Raw genomic sequence first — 15,399 nt, forward strand, 5'->3', positions numbered from 1 at the left:
AAAGTGCAGAGAGCTGAGCTCCACTCTATAGCTCAGGAAACACTACTGTTCCAAGTTCCAAGTTGCCGTTCTCATGATCCTCTCTGCATAGGCAACTGTCCCAAGGCATCTTCTGTGTACCTTCAAAGAAACTCTCTAAGCTATGTCACTATGAGCAGTGACTTTTGAAATGTTGCAAATAATATTGTGCCAATAACCCTTCTGTTTCTAATGCCCCATCCCAATGGCCCTCAGGCTGAATTCCTTTTCATACTTCAGACTTGGTGGGGGTGAACATTGATCTTGGATGCTGTCTTGACTATGCTATAGTTCCCAGTCCAAGGTGATAGGGCTTGTTGCAAAGATATTTTTAGATAAGATTAACATTAAGGTCAGTGGCTCTTAAAGAAAATGTATTATCCATCATGTCTCAAGCGAAAAGATGTATTTCCTTTTGAAGGAAGGGCTTTCACCTCAAGACTGCAGCATCAACACTGCTCTGGGTCTCCAGTGTGGCCTGCAAAATTTAGACTCACTAGTATTCACAGTAATCATGCCAGGAGGTAATATTGTGTGTGTGTGTTTATATCTGTGTATGGTGTTTGTCATGCACGTGTATATGGTATATACCCATGTGCAACATGCCCTCCTCTGTCCTCCTTTGTCTTATTCCAGAACCTGAAGCTAGGCAGGGAGGCAGCAAGCCACAGCAATCCTCCTGTCCTCACCCCTACCACACCAGATTTATAGGAATGTGCTACATGCAGCTACATGGGTGCTAGGATCCGAACTCAGGTCCTCATTCTTGCACAGCAAGAACTCTGACCCACTTGAACCATCTCTTTACCTCATGAATCAATTCTTTAAGTCAAACCTCTCTCTCTCACCTCTCACCTCTCTCTGTCTTCCTAACATCTCTATCTGTCTCTATGTCATCTATCTATCATCTATCATTTTTCTAGCTATCATCTGTCATTTATTAATCTGCCTATCATCTATTTTCTATCTGTATCTATCTCTATCTAACTAGATATGCATGTACATATGTATGTATTTATTTATTTATGTATGCATGTATGTATTATCTAATCTACCTATGATCTATCTCCTCACCTACCTATTTATACATTTTTCTTATTAGTATTGCCTCTCCAGACATCCCTGACTAACAGATGAGGGTCAGGGAACATTTGGTATAAGCCTATTCTCATAATTTAAAGCCTGAAAGGGACTTCAGGCCAATCCATCTATGACTGTATGTGGAGTTGAGCTCCTAGCACAGTGTCAGCACACCTAGGCGTGGGAAGTGCCTGGTGATAGGCCTAATATTCAGGGTGGATTATTGGGCTTTACACTAAACAAAGTGTACTCCTTCTGCCCTGAGAATGTACAAGTCTTTAGCCCAGGACTTTGATTCTGTCCTTTACTGTGACTTCCACCACTATTCATCACTCATCAGGCTGAGCTGAACCACAGTCAGGCTTTGTGTAGAGGCACAATAAAACTCACGTCTGAGTCCATGATAAGAGTACTGATGCCTTCATTCATTCAGACTTCAGTTCTAGATGTGGTAGAATCTAAAATAATGTGTCTTATTTTTCCTGGACACCCTGAGTACCCACTGGCATCTTGGCTCACCATAGGCCTGAGAAAGACTTCCTTCTCTGGAGTATCTTCTCAGACAGGACCCCCTAGCAGCTTCTCTCCTCCTTCTATCAGGAACTCCCAATGGTGATGTCCTTAAGACCCAGTGAGTGCCCTCTTCTCCCCCATGGCAAGCCATCCTCTGAAGTCAGGTGTCTACTTCGCTGACAGCCTCAGCTCTGCCTTTGCTTTGTGTTTTCTCCTCTGTGTCTTATTTTAGACCTCTTCTCCCTGTGACCTGGAAGTGTCCTGAGGAAGCCATGAGTTGCTCCAGATAGCTCCTGGTCCCAGGCCTGAAAACTTGGTGCAGAGTAATTGGGTCACCTTGAACTAGATCTCTGCCCTTTGGTTTCTTGTAACAGAATATAGGTATGTCAGAGACATATGGGTTAGAGGAGACCGTCATGCAAATGAAGTCATTATTATTCATCACACAGCAAATAGCACTCCCAAGGGCAGGGAGGGCACCTTAGGATGCTCCATAGCCTGTCTTTCTCAGTGGCAGGTCTGCCTGGGCTCCACTGATGCTATGGCCATGAACTTGGCTCCCACACCAGCACTGTGTTTCTTCAGCAGTGACTAGGACAATGACCCTAGCTATCTATCCTGTCCTCCTCAGAGGGCAAACCCCACTTTATTTCAAAATAAGACCATTTACAAAGATTGAAAGGGGACTGAAGAGAGGTGACTTTAAATTCTTCTTAATTTGCTTTTCAGTTTTTAAAGTGTTGGGAATCATGCCTTTAGGAAAACATACTTTAGGGGCCATAGAGATGGTTCGGCGGTTAGGAAAACATACTTTAAAAATAAATGTAGTGTGCTGCATGTATGATAAGAAATATAATATATGTGTGTGGTATATGATATGTGTGTGTGTATGGTGAGTGTATGTGGTCTGCATATGAGATGCATGTGCACATGTGTATGATGTGTATGTGGTATGCATATATGTTTATGTGTGCATATCTATATGGTATGATATAGTATGTGTATATGGTGTACATGTATGCATGTGTAGTATGTGTACACACATGCATGTGGTATATTTTGTAAGCAAGTGTGTATGTGGTACATGTAGTGTGTGGTATATGTGTGCATGTGTATATGTGTGTGCAAGTGTATACTGTGGTATGCACATGAGATGTGTGTGCATGTGTGCTTGATGTGTGTGATGGACATGTGGTATCCATATGTATATATGGGTGCATGCAGAGTGTGGCATGCATGTGTATGCTTGTGTCTGCAGTGTATATATGGTATGTGTATGTTTTCTAAACTGCTCTACAATGAGAACATCTTGCAAGGAGACCTTGCCCTCTGTCCAAGGCCTGCAATCAGAGAGACAAATGCTCTTGGGTCAAGCAGCTTGTGTTGGGGGGCGTGGGAGGTGCTGGGAGGGCCAGGATGGCATGGAGGGGCCAGGGTCCTGAGATCTGACCCTCCTGTGTGTGTTCCCTACCGGATACTGGTGTTAGCTGAACAGATTCGGCTCATGGTTTCATCTCAGGGAAGACAGAGTAAGGAGGGGCCAGTTCCTTTGTGTGGCAAGCCTGCTGGTGAGCACGGATGGAAGGCTCAATTATCAGTGAGGTTAGGGGCAGGGGGAGAGGTCAGGGCCGAATGCCTGCTCTTCCTCTGGGCGCTGAGAGAGCCGCTCTGGCCTTTGCGGCTGGGGAGGAGGGTGCATTGATCAGGGTCAAAGGTTGTGTGTCATCAAAGGCGGTCTAGGGATAAAGGGAGCCCTTCCCAAGAATTTTAGACTTGCCTATGAAAATCCAAGGCGATTCACTTCCTAGTGAGAATATGCAGACGTGCCTTACCCTGGAGTCTAGAGTTCTTATTACAACATTTACCAGAAAGTCTCTTTATCCTGGTTTAGCTTTCAAAGACTCAGGATTCAGAAGTGAAGGGCTTGGTCTCTATCTGCCTCAGCTAAGAATTGAGAACCCTCTAGGGGAAGATTACACATGTCTTCCTTTGGGAAGGAAAAACAATTCATTAAAAAGTTCTTTGTATAAGGCGGGACACCTCAAAGATAGGACCCTAGCCACCCTTGTCTCACACTTATCTTTTCCCATGGGACTGTTTCCTTTCTAGACATAGAAAAACACAGTCAATTGAAAGCTGGAAGTTAAATGTGAAAGATAACTTGGTCCAATGGATTGTATAGAAAGACGGTAAAGATGTAAGGGAAGAAAGACAGCCTATTAAAAGATAGGCCAATTAGTAAAAAGACAGACATTCGGAGGCAACAAAGCTCATGCCTGAAACCAGAGGGGACAGGACTCTTATGAGGGCAGTTGCAGTCCTTCTGCTACCCCTGGCTAGCCTTTAGTCCGAGGTGTAATGTTGGTCTGAGCTAGAGAGAAGACAGGAGTCTTCCTGCAGATGGGCCTATATATTTCTAGGAGTCATTTCTTGCCTTACACGGTGAAGTAGGGGAAAAGAACAAAGGGTCTGTTGTGTATCTGCTTAACTTTGCAGTTGCCACAGCAAACCCAGGAGAGGCTGGTTGATCGCACATTGGAACAGTTTGTACACCACAGGAAGTCTGAGTCCCAGATAAAGAAAGGACAACTGAGGCAGAAGTCACTGTTTTAGCAGGTGATGTGAAGGCCAAAGGGATTGGCGACCCTGCTGGGTGGTTGCCATTATTCTTAAGTATGGTGTCACGGTATGAGCTGCAATAGGGACTCCATGAGAGAAGTCATGATTGTCTGCTTGAGAGGGGTGGCCAGTGAGCCACTCAGGAGCCTCAGAGCCTAGACTAGACAAGGAAGGTGTGAGCATATTGTCTTTCTGTCCTCAGAGTCCTGGAAACGAGCACAGGGTGATATGCACAAGGCCTTGTGTTCTTCAACTCTCAGGCGATTAACTTCAACACCAGGGCATAGTCACCTCCTTCAGGAAGCTCCCCCAATTTCCCTGGGCAGGACTGTCAGGTGCCCATCCCTCAGCTGACAATCTGGCTAGTTCTTGATTCTTACAAATGTCTTAACCTCCCGATGTGGTGTGGAAGCTCCTGGGCAGGACCCCTGGGCTGGACTAAGACAATCCTTAGTAAGAGCCTATTAACCAAGTAGAAGAATAGTGGTCAAGGCTGAATATCACTAAACCCGAATCTCATGAACTTCCCAGGCTCCTGTTTGTGTTGAATATAGAATGAGAGTGCGCAGGGAAGCTTGTCATCTGGTCTCACTCTCACACAACCGTTGTTTCTATTGGTAGAGCACACTGCAGACCACAGCTCATACCTGGATATAATGCAAGGGAATGACAGTGTTCAAGTCCCAAACATGGGTGTAAATGGAGCTCCTGCTACTCCCTTGGTCTTCTAAGAGCCTCTTAACATGTTGTTTACATGTTGTCTTCTGTCGCACTTGCCAATCTTCAGCCAGGACTCAGTTTTTTTTTTTTTTTTTTTTCCTCGTAAAATGGTTTCCCAGACTAAGGAAGCAGATATTGACTAGCATTCTAGTTCAATCTTAGCCCCTCCCTGTCTGGTGACTACACACAGAATCCGAGGGATGGAGAACATCCAGTTGTCACCCTTTTTATTTGACAGATGTAGGTTCTGGTTGGAGGAGAAGTAGCTTGTCTAAGACACAGCATGAAATAGAGCTGTGCTGGGCACCAGGCCTCCTAGTACCGGGGTGTGTAATAACAACACAGCTATGCTTCTAGGAATGTTCTCATAGCCTATCACAGGTGTCTACTAAGTACTGTTGAGAATGCTGTGCTGGGCATAACAAGAATTGGCATACATATGAGGAAACTGGGGTTTTTGGTGGCGGTTGGGATGGAAGTGGGAGGAATGAAACCCTGTTGAAAGGCATAGAGTAGGAAAGAGATAAGAAAGCTACCCCCTCCCAGCCCTGCCCAGTTCCTCTAACACTGTACACTTCAGATGAGCTGATGGTTTCATGGGCCAGACAATCAAACCTGCAGATAGATGGGGATTGGTCCAACCTTCACAAGCCTCCCACCCTGCTCACCGAGCACAAGAAACCTGCAGATGCTGTGCCTGCTGTCGGCTTCCTGACTGGGTTTTGATGCTTGTGGACCTGTGCGGGTCTATGGCTGGGGTTGGGCATCAGTGTCTCCTTCATGATAGGTTTCCCTAGTGAAGCCTCCTCATTTGTTATAATGGAGAGAGCCGACCTGGCTAAGAAGCTTGTATTTCCTCTCTTGTTTGCCCTGGAAAACTAGAGAATGCTAGAGGAGTGTAGTCTGGGTTTTCAACTGAGTATACTCCAGACCAAAGAGTCTCTGTGTCTGAGACCATGAATCTTCTCATTTAGGTACCCAATATACATTTTCTTTCAGAGCATCTCTCTCCTCACTCTCTCTCTCTCTCTCTCTCTCTCTCTCTCTCTCTCTCTCTCTCTCTCTCTCTCTGTGTATGTGTGTGTGTGTGTGTACATGTTGCTTGTCCCACCATGTCCCACCACTTCCTTTCTGACATAATGACTACATGTGAGCTTGTTCAAGTATGGAGACCAAGCATGCACTTGGAGGCTCAACCATCTGGAGGCCAAAGTTCAGGGAGTTACCCTTCCCTATGTCATCCTGCTTGTGGTTTTAAGACATTGCTCTTCCCTGACCTGGGACTTGCCAAGTGTGTTAGGCTGGCTGGCCAGTGAGCCTCCCCAGCTGTGGGATTACAGTCATGTGCCCTGGCTTTTTAAATGTGGGTTCTGGATCTTGAGCTTGTACATACTGGTACAGCAAGCTCTTTTTCTTTTCTTTTTCCTTTTCCTTTTTCTTTCTTTCTTTCTTTTTTTTTTTCTTTTTCTTTCTTTCTTTCTTTTTTTTTTTTTTTTTGAGACAGGTTTTCTCTGTGTAGACCTACTGTCCTAGAACTCCTTCTGTAGATCAGTCTGTCCTCATGCTCCCAGAGATCTGCCTCTGCTCCTACCTCCTAAGTGCTGGGATTAAAAGTGTGTGCCAACACTGCCCCAGCATAGTCTTTATACCAGCTCTGAAGTTAAAAGCAGAGCAGGCCGTGGTGAGAAAACCCTTGTTCATGTATTGATATTGCTTTGTCAGTTCATCTTACAAGATTTCAGACAGATTTCTAGTGTGACTGCCTGTGGGATGAACTTAGAACTTCAGGCTAGCCATGGCACAAGTTGCAGGACACAGGGCTGTGGCTTGAACTTGATGCAAACTGTCATAAATTTCAGGCTTACCTTATAGGCAAACAAGATTCTCAGAAACATGGTGTCCCCATCTGCAAGACAGCGTGATGGCAGTATCTAAACCACTGGTTCTCAACCTTTCTCATGCTGCAACCCTTTATACAGTTCCTCATGTTGTGGTGACCCCAACCATAAAATTCTTTTTGTTGCTACTTTACAACTGTAATTTGCTACTGTTATGAATCATAATGTAAGCATCTGTGTTTTCCAATGGTCTTGGGGTCATGGCCCCAACCCAATGGGGTTGAGAATCATTGATCTAAACTCTTGGGGTGGCAATGAAGACTCGAGGAGACAATGAATAATATATCTTGCCACACCGACACCCATGATCTTATTTCTTTCCTTCTCCTTTTCCAGGCCCTTCTAAGACCTTGGATTTTGCTTCTACTTTCTTTTCTTTTTGAGACAGTATGTACACTAGGCTGGCCACAAACTCACGATACTCCTGCTTCAGTCTATGGCTCCTGGCTGTTTTCTCTTACCATACTGAGTCATTCTCAGAGGCAGGGTTTAGACACTGAGGAACAGCAGTGAGTTCTGTCAGGCTCCTGTCTTTCAGGAGGACACACCTGGTGCAGGCAGTGATGGACAAACAAAATGACAGGACAGACACTGTGTGCCTGGCTCTGAAAAGAAACAGTTAACTTTGGCAATTTCTATTGTCTGGGGTCTGGTGGCAATGTCCCTTACTTTATAGCTCCAGTTTTATCTATTTATATTGCTTCTTTTTTTTACAAACAATGTCCTTTGAGTATGGGGGGGGAGGCATGCCCATTAAGAAGATGGAGTTGATTTCTGTCATCCACCCTGTCCCCCACATGGTCCCCCCCCCCCACTACCATGGGATCACAGCTTTGAGGCAACAGGGAGCAGACACTGTGCTCCTGCACCTGGAAGCACCTGCTAATGGTCCAGGGAGGGATGGGCTGTCCACAATGGCTGCCTGTGACTCCAGCCCAAGCAAAAAAGCTGATGGAGGGTTTTGATGGGTGGCTCATTCTGTAGTCAGAATGTCAACAAGCAGAAGAATGCAGCTTGTGAGGGCAAGGGTCTTCTGAGTACCCAGGGCATTGGAGGTTAGTCCTGGTCATGACTGAGCAAGCAGTTGAGCAAAAGCTGGGAATCAAGGCTAGCCCTCCATCCTATTTCAGGAGATCTAGGGCTGGAGCATCAGCCTGAAAGACCTTGAAGAGTGGATGCAACTTATCAAGTACCCCTGGCCTCTTCCCGCTGAACACAAAGGCCTCTTGTCTGGCTGGGCTGTGGGAGTGGATACAAGCCATCTCCTCTTTCTTTTGTCACTGGCCTAATCTATGCAATCTGGAGGGGGGTTTTGTTTCAGCCTCTTGGGGAGCAGGGGAAAGAAAGAAGGATAACTTCCAACTTTGAAGAGGAAAGAAAGGGTTAAGCAACACTCCTCCTCCTCCTCCCTTACTTCTCCTCCCTGTCAGAGAAGAGCTGATGGTTCACCCCTGGGGGGGCACTCTCTTGTTAGTCCACAAGAAGATGTATCTGTGATCCTTATTGCTAATGATAACATCATTGTACTTGGTTGAGTTGTTCGTGGCCATCTTGCTTCTTTTTCTGGAGGATTTTAACATTATCAGTGGAACAGATTTATAAAGAATAAAGGACTCCCAGATCAGGAGAACAGAGCTGCCAGAACTGTGAAGACAGAGTCAGAAGTTCTATCCCTCTAGGATAAGCTGTGGATAGCTAAGTAGTTTCAGAGCTTAGGAGAAATGACTTCTTGCTGGGGGTGTAATTCAGTTGGTAGAGAGTTTGTCTAGAATCTACAAAGTCCTGGTTTTGATTCTCAGCATGGTGGTACATGCTTGCAACTCTAAGATTTGGGAAGTAAATGGGAAGGATCAGGAATTCATGATTGTCTTTGGGTATATAGTGATTTGAAGGCTAGCCTGGGACACATGAGACCTTGTCATAAAAAAATGCAAAAAGGGAATAGTGCTGGTATTCTATGGCACAATAAAATCACTGGTTAATAACTCTGAATTCAATATTTCAAAATAGCTGTTACAGAGGCTTTCAAATGCTTCCAAAACAAGATATATGTCTGAGGCAAGAGATATGCTAATGGCCCCAATCTGGTCACAACAGATGTTATGCATGTATTGAAATACCACACCCCACCCCACAAATATGTAGGATCCCTCTGAGTTGAGAAAATAGATGCAATCTAGAAATATACCTCTTCAGGCAGAGGCTAGAACTAGGTTTTGAGCTTCCTAGGAGCCATAGTAATGAGAGAAACATATTATTCAGAGTGTCAACAAGAACTGACAACTATCTCAGTTACAGTGATGTGTCAGAGAAAATTATCAATACAGTGTCCCCGTTGACTGGGACATTAGGAAACACGGTTCATAAATAGCCCCCTGGGCAGTGGTATCCATTGCATTCTATAAAATACTGACTCTTTCAGACCAGGAGAAGGCTTTCTCAAACACAGGCGTGTGACATTCACATTGTCCACGTAAACACAATCATCTCTCTCTACAAGACCCTCCCTCTATGCTATCTACTGTGACTATAAGATATCTGGACAGATGGAAACCTGCTTCATTTTGTCAAGTCATTTCCCAAACTCCTTTGACTTTAGAACTAGGCATTGGAGAGATGGGGGAATCCTCAAGTCTGTGAGACAGGATTAGTTTTTCCCAGGATAGTGTCTTGCTTACAAACTCTCAAAGGCTACTTTCCACAAGACACCTGAACTCTCTCTTCTGATTGGAGCCACCCTGCCTACAACCTAGAGACACAAAGCATGCACCTTTGGCCTGCACAGCCTCTGGTTGGGGAGCCACCAGAGGAACAGTGTGCTCTTTGCTGAAACCTATTTCCAGTCATTGAGTGACATCTGGTGAATAAAGGACACCCCCACCCATCAGTACATCAGGATGGAGGGTGAGAAAGAAGAGTGCATCCTGCCACGGGGTAGCAGGCAGTTACAGTACAGCATGATGAATGCGTTTCAGGCAGGACAAAAGGCCCCCATTCCAGGGAGGCTTCTTGGAGGAAGTGACACACCAGCTGTAATTGAAAAGATAAACAAGAGTTTTATGAATGGGGAGGTGTGGAGTCCTATTGGAGTTTGGAAGGACCAAATGGTCAAAGTGGGCTGTGCATGGAACAAATGGCTAGGATCCAGGCAGCTGGTGGGAGCAGGGCCCAGACTGTCTGACTACTTAATCTGGGCTTCCTTGAGCCAAGGAGCTATTGGGGATGGGTGTCTCCAGATGGGTGGTGGGACTTTTCCTGGAAGTGAAGCATAGAGGGATGTACATAGGTCACATGAGCCTGACAGATGAGGACCACTAGGGATTAAGGACAGCTCTCTAGTACTGCATACCGGTTGGTCATGGGTAACATGGCAAACTTATCATGCTCCCAGGAGGAAGTGTTTCCCTTGGCTGGATATCAGACCAAATTAAGGACACTGGTGTCACTGTGTCCCTATCAGCATCCTGGACATGGGTTTCTGGCCTTGGAACAGAGCCATTCTTTCTGCAGTGGCTGGTGGTAGACAGTAAATAGGATGGGAGTATGCCATAGGAAATGTCCTGTGTTGAGTGCCAGTTGTTCTGAGGTGTTCTCTGCTCACAGAGGTGGGAACCATACTGCTCAGCCAGAGCAGAGCCATAGCTCTGCAGCCCTAGCCACGGGCTTTTAGGAGACGTAGACAGACAACCATAGTCTGTCTTTCCTTCATCTACATCATCCCATTTGACCTCATAACACCCCGCAACACTGGGATGACTGACTGGTCCCTCAGTGACAGACAGAAACATTGCAGAGTTGGACAGAGGTAGTGATGCCTCAAGTATTGATTCAAGACCTGCTCAATTGTGCTGGTCACAGAGATTCATGCAACAGCAGCAGAAGACAGAAGCTTGGTCCTCACCGTATCTCCTCTGAGACATGCCTCAGGAAGCCCTAGAATATCTGGGGTGACTCTGGGATCCTAGAAACAAATGCTTGGGGTGGAAGTGGGAGCCATATCCTATTTCTTCCTTTAGTTCTGGGAAGCTCTTTTGCAATTACCGAGAGACAATTTCTCAGGCAGTGTGTGGGTTCTAGGGCTTTAGGGCTTTCTGGGATCCAGAGAAATGCCTTTGCTGTTCTAGCTTTCCCTCTTTCTGAGATGGCCTGTCCTATCCCATGATGCCTTGGTCTTTTAGTACTTGATCTCAGATGTCCTGGCATGCGAAAAAAGTCTGCCTGAACCATTCTAGTTGTGTCAGTTGCTAGGTGTGTCCGGGTATGCATCCCTTCCTATAGCATAAGGGACACTTCAGATCCCAAGGTGTGCAAAACCTTAACCTCTGCCCTCAGATGTGTTCCTGTCCTGGAGCCTTATACACACGGATTAAGGACTATGTAATGAAGAAAGAAAAGTGTGTGTGTGTGGGGGGGGGGGTAGAAGACAGGCAGGAAGGAAGGGAATGGGGGATGAAACAAGGAAGGAAGGAAGGGAGGGAGGAAGGGAGGGAGGAAAGGAAGGAGGGAGAGAGGAACAGAGGATGGATTTACTTTCCTGTGATTAAAAAAACAAAATCACTCAAGTGGGGGAATGTTTGTTCTTGCCTGGGTGGCCTCACAATAGATCTAAGGATAAGCTGAGCTTGGACCCACAGTTCAACTAAGGTATACTGTGTTCCTGTCTTTTGTCTGCCTGGATAAGCTGGTTAGAATCCTAGGGAAATCGGCATTTTTCTGAGCTATGCAGTCATGTTGTTGGAATTCCATGTAGATCTAGGCCTGGTGATGCAGTGGAATATGGAAATCTCTCTCTCTCTCTCTCCCACACACACACACACACACACACACACACCTGCAAGGTCTCAATATAACCTAGGCTTGCCTCAAACTCTGAATGATTTTTCTTTCAAATTATTAGGTCCTGGGTCATTTAATTATTTACCAGTATTTTTTCCCTCTCAGTTACTTGGGAACTCACACAAAATGAAAGCATATAACCTACAGACTGATTTCCAATGCAACAACATCTTCACAGATAATTAGTATCAGAAGGCTCTAGAATAGGACGCGTGGTTACAATTGTCAGTCACTGAATTAAATGTCTGTTTCTTTCGTGTTTGCAGTTTTTATTTTGTATTATATGGACAATTTTTCTTGTGCCGGCAGATCTCAGACATTTATGTAGAGCTTTCTGAAGCTGTCCAGGCAGGCCTGTAGCTGTGTGGTCTAACACACATCATGATTTGCCTGAGACTACACTTGCATCATAAAGTGACCTTCGTGGGTCGGCAAGATGCTCCTGCTAATCTGAGTTTGATTCCTGGCTCATAGGTAATATGGAAAGAGAATGGATTCCACAAGGTTATCTTCTGGTCAACAAACACCTCAGCTCCCCAACCCCCAAACAAGACATGTGTTTTTTTTTTGTTTTTGTTTTTGTTTTTTTTTTTTTGTTTTGTTTTTTGTTTTTTGTTTTTTTTTTTAGGATAGGAAGAAAGAGCCCTTGGAGACCTCGTGACTATGTTTCCTGTGCACAAACTGCACAGACATCTTTGGAGTAGACAGACTCTCAGCCGCTCAGCCAGCGGAACCTGCTGGTTAAGGATCCATTACTGAAGGCTAGTAGCACTGAATACTAACAAAACAGAGATGATGGTAGGAAATTCTGCGAGAATACAGGCCTCTGTAAATCTGCACTGTCTCAAGCCATAGGGCTTGTGATCAGACAGGGCTCTCAAGAATTTCATCTCCACTCTCCCAACATCTTTTCAAAGTGCATATTCTTTCCATGTCATAGAAACAATTACTTGGACTCAAAAGACATTTTTTCCCCTAGTAACCCAAGGGCAAGGACAGAAATCAGCCTCACTCCCAGTCTGTATTTGGCCTTCTGCTGTCATGGACAGACAGAGTGCTGTCCTTGTCTTTGGTGGAAACAGCAGCATGTTGAGGAGTAATGATACCAGCAGGATGAAGAGAACTGCAGGAGAGGTATCTTCTAGAATTTTCCATTCACAAAAGTCACTGTCCTGTAACAAATACTCAAGATGAAAGAAGTAGAAAGAACTTAGGGCTTTGGAAATGGCAACCAAGTCTTTGTTTTGAGTCCTAAAGCCAAAAAACAAGTCGTTTTTATCTACAAATACACAGAGCATCTCCTTCACGTAGGGGCCTGCACACACGATAACCTCTTGGACCTGGGCCCTCTGCTACCCAGACACATAGGTGTGGTACTCACAGCATAGTCAGAAGATTGGAATTCACAGACTGCACCGCTCCCTGGCCCTGTGGCCCTAAGACAAATGATCACATCTCTCCAACACTCAGTTAAATATTTGGTAAAGATGGAGATAGTCATTTCTGTTCAAACTGGGTCCTGGCTGAAATTCCTGTGCTAGTCCCACAGGTCTTTGATAAACTGATGAATGAATATTTCCTTAAGCTAGCCATAATGAATGCAGGAAAAGTGTCAGCCCAGGTCCCAGCCTACAGTAGGTAAGCATTGTGGGAATGCAAGATGGGTAAGGCCCACAACTTCTTAGGTCTCTGCTAATCAGTGCTGGCTGTATGGGTAGCCTGGATCTTTCAGATTTTCTCGTGTTTTGGGACCTGGAGTCTCCTCTGTTCTTCAGTGCTGTGATCTGAACCTAGAACCTCGTGTATTCATACGTGTGAGGCAAGCATACTACTGCCCACCTATAGGCCAGCAGATTCTCTTACCCCTGCCCACATGTGTATGTGTGAACATGTGTGTGAGCATGGAGGTTGATGTTACATATCTTCCTCAGCCACATTTCGCCTTGGTTTTTTGAGGTCTCATTGATTCCACTCAAGTGTCTGGTAAGTTGACCCCAGCCATCCTTCTGACTCCAATCCTAGCACTGGGATTACACATACACTGCCCTGGCTGGCCTTTTGTAGGTGTGCCTGGGATCCAGACTTAGTCCCCACATTTATGCATGTTACCCATAGAGCCATCTTCCTATTCCCCTGATGCTTTTCTTAGAGCAAGCTAAGTATGCTTTATAAGAATCAGCAGTGTAAATTCGTCAGATCAAGCTTTCTGTCAAGCAGACAGACCCTTTTGACCATCCCCTGAAAAGAAAGAAGCTGTGTTTTTACAGATAGCTTTTTTCTTAACATAGATCTGGGCAGTGATCCTTAAACTCTCTGAATCCCAATATCATGGACAGCCCATGGGTTTACTTATTCACAGTGCTCTGTTTTATAGAGGAGTTGGTGGAGAGTGAGAAGGGACTTGATCAAGATTATAGAACAGAGATGGCCTGGGCATTGTGACTTTATCCTTTGGCTCAGTAGAAACTCCTTCCAGGACTTCCCAGGACCAAGTCAGTGGTCCTGCTTAGATATCTGTGGCCCTTCCATGGGCTCTGAAGCAAGTGGAAGAGTTAAGACCCCCCCTCCAGTAGTCTTGCCTGGCTCCTGACTTTGCTGAGATTGGAAGTACTTCCCTGTGCTCCCACATCCCTCCAGAGGGATGAACACAATGGCTGTTTTCATGGAGATGCTGGTGGGCAGGGCAGTTTAAGTGGCCCTGACATTCTTCATTCCCAGTGTGTAGGTGGAGAGACTTCCTTTCCTCCTCCAGACGTGTGCTGGTGAGCATACTGGAGAAGGTCGACACTCTGCATTAGGATGATGGCAGGGGTGACCCTGCCTGTGCGAATTCCTTGTTCTGGGTGAGACGGACTCCCAGCTGGCATCTCGGAGCACAGGGCTTGCTGTGAAAGGGCCCTAACTTCCTTCCTCTTCCACTAAACCCAGCCTGGAGAATGAGGCCCTGGCACTGTAATTAGACGCCGGCAGGAAACAAATAGCGGAGACATTTCTCTAAGTGAGGAAGGAAGGAAAACATCCAGGCTCTGGAGAGCCTCCAGTTTCTGTTCTTCAGCATTGGAATAACAAGCAGAGCTATCTGCTCTTCAATCTTTACCAAGCCCCTGAAGTAGGTACTTGAGCCTTAGTCTGCAGATGCAGGGACGAGGGCCAGTCAGCCAGGGCAGCAAGCTTGTAAGTGGTATCTGGGAGCAATCATACTTGTGCCCGATTCTCAAGCCCTGCTGCCCCTGCCCTTGTCTACCTCACACAGCTCAGTGTAGAAAGGGCATTTTGCTCTTGTTAGCTTTTTAACCATCCTGGAAGGAGCGGAGATATTCTAAAGAGACACTTGTGCCCCTCCCTTTGGCTACCAGACTATTGAAACGATGATTCCCCCCACGAAATTGGAATTTCCCCAGGGATTTCACGCTGGGAGAAGAAAAAGGGTGGAATCTGATGCCAAGTCCATGGAAGAGATTTCACACAATTCTGACAACTTGTCAGACCACCTTGCAGGAGAGACTGGAGCTGAGACAGTGATGGCTCAATGATGAGGGGGAGCATTTACTTTGGGCAAGACTGCTTAGTTATGACTACCTCTTGCTCTTTATTTAACCTTATGCCTCATGCCAGGACTCTGAAGTTGCTACTGGTGGATGGGGGCAATTACTGAATCAATCTTGGCCTTCTTTGTAGACTTTGTGTACCTGGTATATTTCTGCCTCTGTGTATC

Source organism: Phodopus roborovskii, unplaced genomic scaffold (assembly GCF_943737965.1).
Source record: "Phodopus roborovskii unplaced genomic scaffold, PHOROB, whole genome shotgun sequence".
Taxonomy (NCBI): domain Eukaryota; kingdom Metazoa; phylum Chordata; class Mammalia; order Rodentia; family Cricetidae; genus Phodopus; species Phodopus roborovskii.